The following is a 6000-nucleotide window of genomic DNA, read 5'->3' as shown; positions in this document are numbered from 1 at the left end:
AGAATGCCAAAAATGTGCAAAAAAAGTAATCAGAGAAAAGGGTGGCTATTTATTTATGTATTTATTTGAGTATTTTCACCTTTTTATGTAAAGTACATAACTCCAAATGTGTTTGTTAGTTGTTATAGTTGCTGTCGTAATTTTTATGCCTTCAGTGAGAATCTTCAATGTACAGTAATGAAAATAAAGCAAATGTATTGAATGAGAAGGTGTCTCCAAACTTTTGGCCTGTACTGTATATATGTACACAAACACACACAGTATACATACAGATATGGGCAAAAAAATGAGACCACTGCAACAAAGGACTTAAAAGTCAAGGATCGGCTTGGCGCCGATGCAGCTTGATGTGCTTTTGTCACAATTATAGACATTTACAGAAAATGACGGATTTCAGAACAGATTTCCGATTTGTTGGCATAGCAATACCTACTTACCTACCTACTTACCTAATCTATCTATCTATCTATCTATCTATCTATCTATGTGATGTGTTTTCTTGCATGCAGAACCAGCACGCACGAGAACAACGCTGGACTTTGACGCTAATGGTGCCTCCCTAGATGAAGTTCCAAAATATTAACTTTTCATTTAGTTACATTTTTGGGCCCCCAGAGCCAAACTTTTGATTACACAACCTGCCATCTCTGCTGGATGTTGGTCTTTCAGGGAATAAACATAGCTCATAATTAGGGAAACATGCAGATGGACTGAGTGAGCGGCGATGGCGTCGGCCTCGCTGGGCTGCTGTCTGGGCAGGGAAGGCCCATAATGAACCAGAAGAAGGGGGAGGTCGGGGGCTTTCTAGATCTTTTGGTAGGTTTCTAACTTGACTTCTAGCCTGTTAGCTTTGTTCTGTATCAAGCGAGAAATACTTGCCGTGTGTGTGGGGGTGTGTCTGTAAGATGGCATGTTAAGGTTACAACAGTAATTGGAGGTGACATTTTGTAACTGCGACTTCTTTCTGGGTTTGAATGTGTTTGTAGGCTGGTTGAGGTTAATTAAATAGATAACATGTTGTGCAGGTACCATCATCAAAAAGGAGTTTAAACACAATATTCATGCTCCACCCACTCAACTTTCACAGAGGAATTCAGATGGCTTCTTTTTTTGCTGCTCTTGTTAACTCTTCGGGTTCGTTGCAGTTCATCTTTGCTCAAGTTGCCCTTATTATTATTATTATTATTATTAATATTATTATTAGGCTTTTTTATTTATTTATCAATTTAGCTTTGTTAATGCAAATGTTGACAGTTGGGAGGTTTTCATCTGATTTTGTAATTTTAGTTCTCAAAATGTTTACACCTAATTGCACCTGTTCTATCAATCGTGGCCACTTTTGACCAGTTGAAACCCATGAAAACTTGATTATTGAAATTCCTTTTTATTGACTGGATTCAATCAAAATGTAATGCTAAAATGGGTTTAATTTTCAACTCAACACTTGCAAAATTGCATTTTTTTAAATTTCTACCTGGTGATTGTGTACCCCACCTCTTGTATGAAGTCATCTGGGATAGGCTTCAACACACTCTTGACCTTAAAAGGGATAGACAATATAGAAAATGGATGTATGGATGTTTTTGACAAGTTTACATCATTTATAAATTTTTGGACAATTCCATGTAATATTCGTAGTTTCAGAAATAAATATTTAATGGCTTACATTTTTGATATAATGAGTTGGAAATAGCATTTGCCGAATGTGGAGAAGAATTACATGCCAATGTAAAAAAATGGAACCTATTAACAATATAAGGGTGTAATGAGAAAATGTGCTGTACAAATTTCATATATGGTGCTTTCCTCCCATTCCTATTGTAGAATTTTTTTTTAATTTTAAGTGAAAAAAACAGATTTGATATTAATAGAGTAGAAAAGAAGTGATGTTAGTTAAAAACTTTATCCAGTAAAAGAAACACAAACACACACAGGAAAAGGGTGTCTGTACGTGGTCAAAAATAAAACTGAAAGGGTGGTAACATCGACCGATGTGATAAAAATGAAATGGGAACAAGTTAGCTTCGCAATGGAAAGTAGTGAAAGTATTTTTTGGTGTTCATGGTTGACTTGTCAAAGAACGTCACTGTGACATCCGGTGGCGGTGACACATTTCGTTCAAATGTGAAGTTTCACTGAGTACATACGGGCTGCTAGAGTGACACACTCGCAAGTTTACAACTCGCTAGTGTCGCTAACTGTATGTGTGTGTTGTGTACTCGCCTGCGAGTGTGTGCGTACTTTGAGTGGAAAGACAACGCCGCAGCAGCCAGCGATCCCTCGAGAGCCTCCATGTCATGTTGAAAATACCATAACATGTGCATTACACTTAAGCGATTCCTCTTCCATCTGCTAAGTATGACAGCATTAGCATAGCCGTTTAATTAGTGGCGCGCTTCAAGCGTCCCCCCCTCCCCCCTTTAATCACCTCACTGTATTTACTCAGGCGCCGACAGCAGACGGACTAATTTAGACACCAAACAAGAACCTAAGTGCTTTGAAAAAGCCATAATGGCAGTTACTTCTCAATATTATGTAACAGATTAAATTTATTTGCATTTTTTGGGTCTGGGATTGCCTTAATTCGGGGCCTAAGAATGTGTGTTTTATTATTATTATTGATGACTGTGTGGAACAGAGAGTCTTCCTTTTGGTCTTCATCATCTGATCTCTTTCTCCTTTCAAAATCAGGCCATCACGAGCGTTGTGCACGGCCGCTTGACAAATGGCCATTCTGTGAGAATTGCTCACATTTACATTAATGGACTTGATGTGAATGAAGGTTCATATCAAGCCTCATAGATTCTGTGCTGTGATTTTATTAATTGCAACAGAGACAGCGTTGTTTGTCGTCCTGACGCCAATTCAATTAAAATCCCATTTAGGGGGTAATAGATTAGGCGGCGTAAACTTTATGTGCAAGACGCCTTGTGACTAATATGATGGTGCCACACGACTGACTGCTGTGTGTTTTTATATCAACCTACTGTGTATGTGTACAGCTCATTTCACTCCCAATTGTTTGTCTCGATTTTTCAAGCTGATGTCATTTAAACAACAAAAATTCCGAGCAAACAAATTGCAGTGTAAGAGTTCAGGAGTAAAGCGGACTAAACTAAACTGTGTGTCATGCACACAGTTTTTCGCTGCTCCATGATGAAGGTACGAAGGTCGTTCCTTGTGCAAAATCCCGAAATTAGACTGCTGTGTGCGCGAGGCACCTGCGCCGCCGCCCTTGCCAACAAAAATTCACAGTGTTGTTCTCAGCCGCTACATGTCTGCTAATTCACCCGCAGGAGCCCAGCCACGCGCATGCCGCCGTTCTCAAGGAGTGTTTTGCATTAAAAATCCTTTTGAGCCGATGTAAGTTTGAGAAGAAGAGGAATCTGCCTTTAATAATGCAACATGCGAGACGGCGCAGCGCAATATACATTTTTAATTACTAAAGTGGCTAATATCTAGGTTTGGCTTTGAGGTTTTGTTCCATGAAATATGCATCCCTATTTTGTTCCCTGTAGCTTAGTCGGATACGCACACCTGAGTTGAGCGGAGGACGCAGAAAAGTGTCTTAGCGCCTGCTGTGTTCAGGTGCCAATTGCTGAAGGAAACTTTTGGGAAAGGTGTGAATTTTCTTTGTGATATAACTTACATCAGGTCCATAAATTCACGTTTAACTAGCAAAAGGCAAGTGATTTTTCATTTAATTTTCATTTGCATAGTTTACAGTTGTTCAAATGTCTAAACATTGCCAACACTTACTACTTTATTAACTGGAAATTAGAGCATGTATGCTCGCCAAAACAAATTTCTGTATCCCTTAAATGAAGCACATTGTCAAAAAGTAACAATCATAGTGAACTGTACACATTTTAAATATTTAAACATCTACTAATGGTCTTAGTAAAATCAAGACAAAGTGTCTTTAAAATACATAACAGACAAGAATTAAGCACCCCGGTGCTGCTTTGCAAAGACTGCACATATAACAGATTTTCACGCCATTCTTGGAATTTGTGGAGGTGATGTAGAGTGCTTTTGCGCTTGGGGGGTGGGAGGGAAAAAAGGGAATTTTTATGTGTGCAAAAGTTGTATTTCTTCAGTTTGTCTGTGCATTAATTGAGAGCCTTTCCTTTTTAGACAGAGTGCATTATTTATGACAGCCTCAAAGTCTAAAGACTGATGCGCACGCGCACAAAACAGCTTCGACTCTCCTGACACCAACCTTGTCTCCTGAGTGCGCCAGCGAGTGCCGATCTCGCCTTACCTTAGCGTTCCCTCATAAATTAAATTTAGATGAACACCACTGGAAGCCGAGCATAAAGTAGCTGCGGCCTTTAAGTGGAAAAGTAAGTCATTAATCAATCATGTGTCTCCGCCCACATCCCTGTTTTAAAAACCAATGTCCAAGGGAGAGCTACTAGTAACCCGAGTTTTACATCCCACCTCTTCTTTCCCGGCGCCGTTTTACAAAGAGCCTACGTTGAGCCCAGAAGAGAGAGTCAGCCTACCTAATCCCAGTCAGTTTTGATAACGTATTCCATTTTACAGTGTTCTGTGTTCTAATTCTGATGGCAAACACTTACATTCTCCTTTCTGGCTTGAAACGCTCACACATTACCGCAAGCAATGCGTTTTTCTGAGATGAAATTCTGAGACTACAAAAAATGGCATTTCCCCCATGCGCCCTGATGCAAGTTTACCACGTTTTCAAAGTTCAGCCCGCACAATGTGATGTCAATTAAAGGTGACTAAAACTTTAACGCTTCCATATGGCTGGGAAACCACACGACTAGCGAGTGCTTTTATGCAGCTTTTCGAAAGTGTCCATATGTTTCCTTAGGTGCTTTTATTTAATTGTTCTTCCATTTGTCCTCGGAGAACTGTAGCATCTTTACTTGCTTGTTTCTCAGAGAAAATCTTCCCATCTGTGACATCTAATCGCCTTCCTTAGGCCACACAAAAGGACTGTTTTTGAAGAACTATCATGTTTTTTGTTGCATTAACACCTCCGCCAAGGGTGAAAGTGTGAGGACAGAAGGTATTGTTTTGTTCACTCTACATTTATTTTTAACAGGATTCATCAAAAACTATATGTAATTTCTACAAAACATTAGCGAGGGGAGGGTGACACAAATGTTTCAGAAGAACCCATTGCACTTAGGTGCGACTTACGTATGGACAAACAAATACAGGCCTCGACAATTATTCACTTTTACGCAACAGTATTTTTCTGTCTTTGCCATTTGAGTTTCAATGAAAACGTTTCTCAAGTTAGAAATATCTTGTCAGAGTGCACCCGGGGAATAAAAACTTTCTTTACCCACAGTGGCGTCCGATAAACAAACCCGTAAGGCGCTCATCTTCTTTTTTCCCCAAATTGTGTTAACTATTTGACAATGAGCTCTTCTTTGAGTGTGCTTGTTGATATTATCCTGTGCTGAAGTCTAACCCAGACATTAGACAATAGTTAATCACATCATGTCACGGATAACCATTTGCACTCGCATTCACATTATGCGGACTTTTGGACTAGAAAGTGTGTTTGTGATGCCTTCAAACATCTGCATGTAAGTGTTAAGTATCATCTTAGCTTGGCTATTGCTACAGATAAAACAATATTGTTACATGTGCTGTTGTTTCACCTCCATCCATATAATATGTTTCTAACTCGTTTCTCTTTGTCTTCCTCTCTCCCCACAGTGAGTTTTGCTGCCTGCTTCTGAAGGACCAATATTGTCATTGTGGCAATATCAGAGTTGTTGATATGGATGTTGTTGTGCATTGTTTGTCTTGTCGGCCGTGGCTCAGGCTGTAGAGACGGTCGTTCAGTAACCAGAAGGTCGGCTGTTCGATCCACGCTCTCCCCAAGTCATGTGTCGTTGTGTCCTTGGGCAAGGCACTTCACAGACATTGCCTCCAGTGCTACTCACACTGGTGTATGGAAGGTGCGAATGTGTGGTGGTGGTCGGAGGGGCTGTAGGCGCACACTGGCAGCCTCGC

This window comes from Leptonotus elevatus, chromosome 2 (assembly GCF_054856555.1).
Source record: "Leptonotus elevatus isolate MCC_2025b chromosome 2, RoL_Lele_1.0, whole genome shotgun sequence".
In the NCBI taxonomy this organism is placed as follows: Eukaryota; Metazoa; Chordata; class Actinopteri; order Syngnathiformes; family Syngnathidae; genus Leptonotus; species Leptonotus elevatus.
This window is presented reverse-complemented; position numbering follows the sequence as displayed.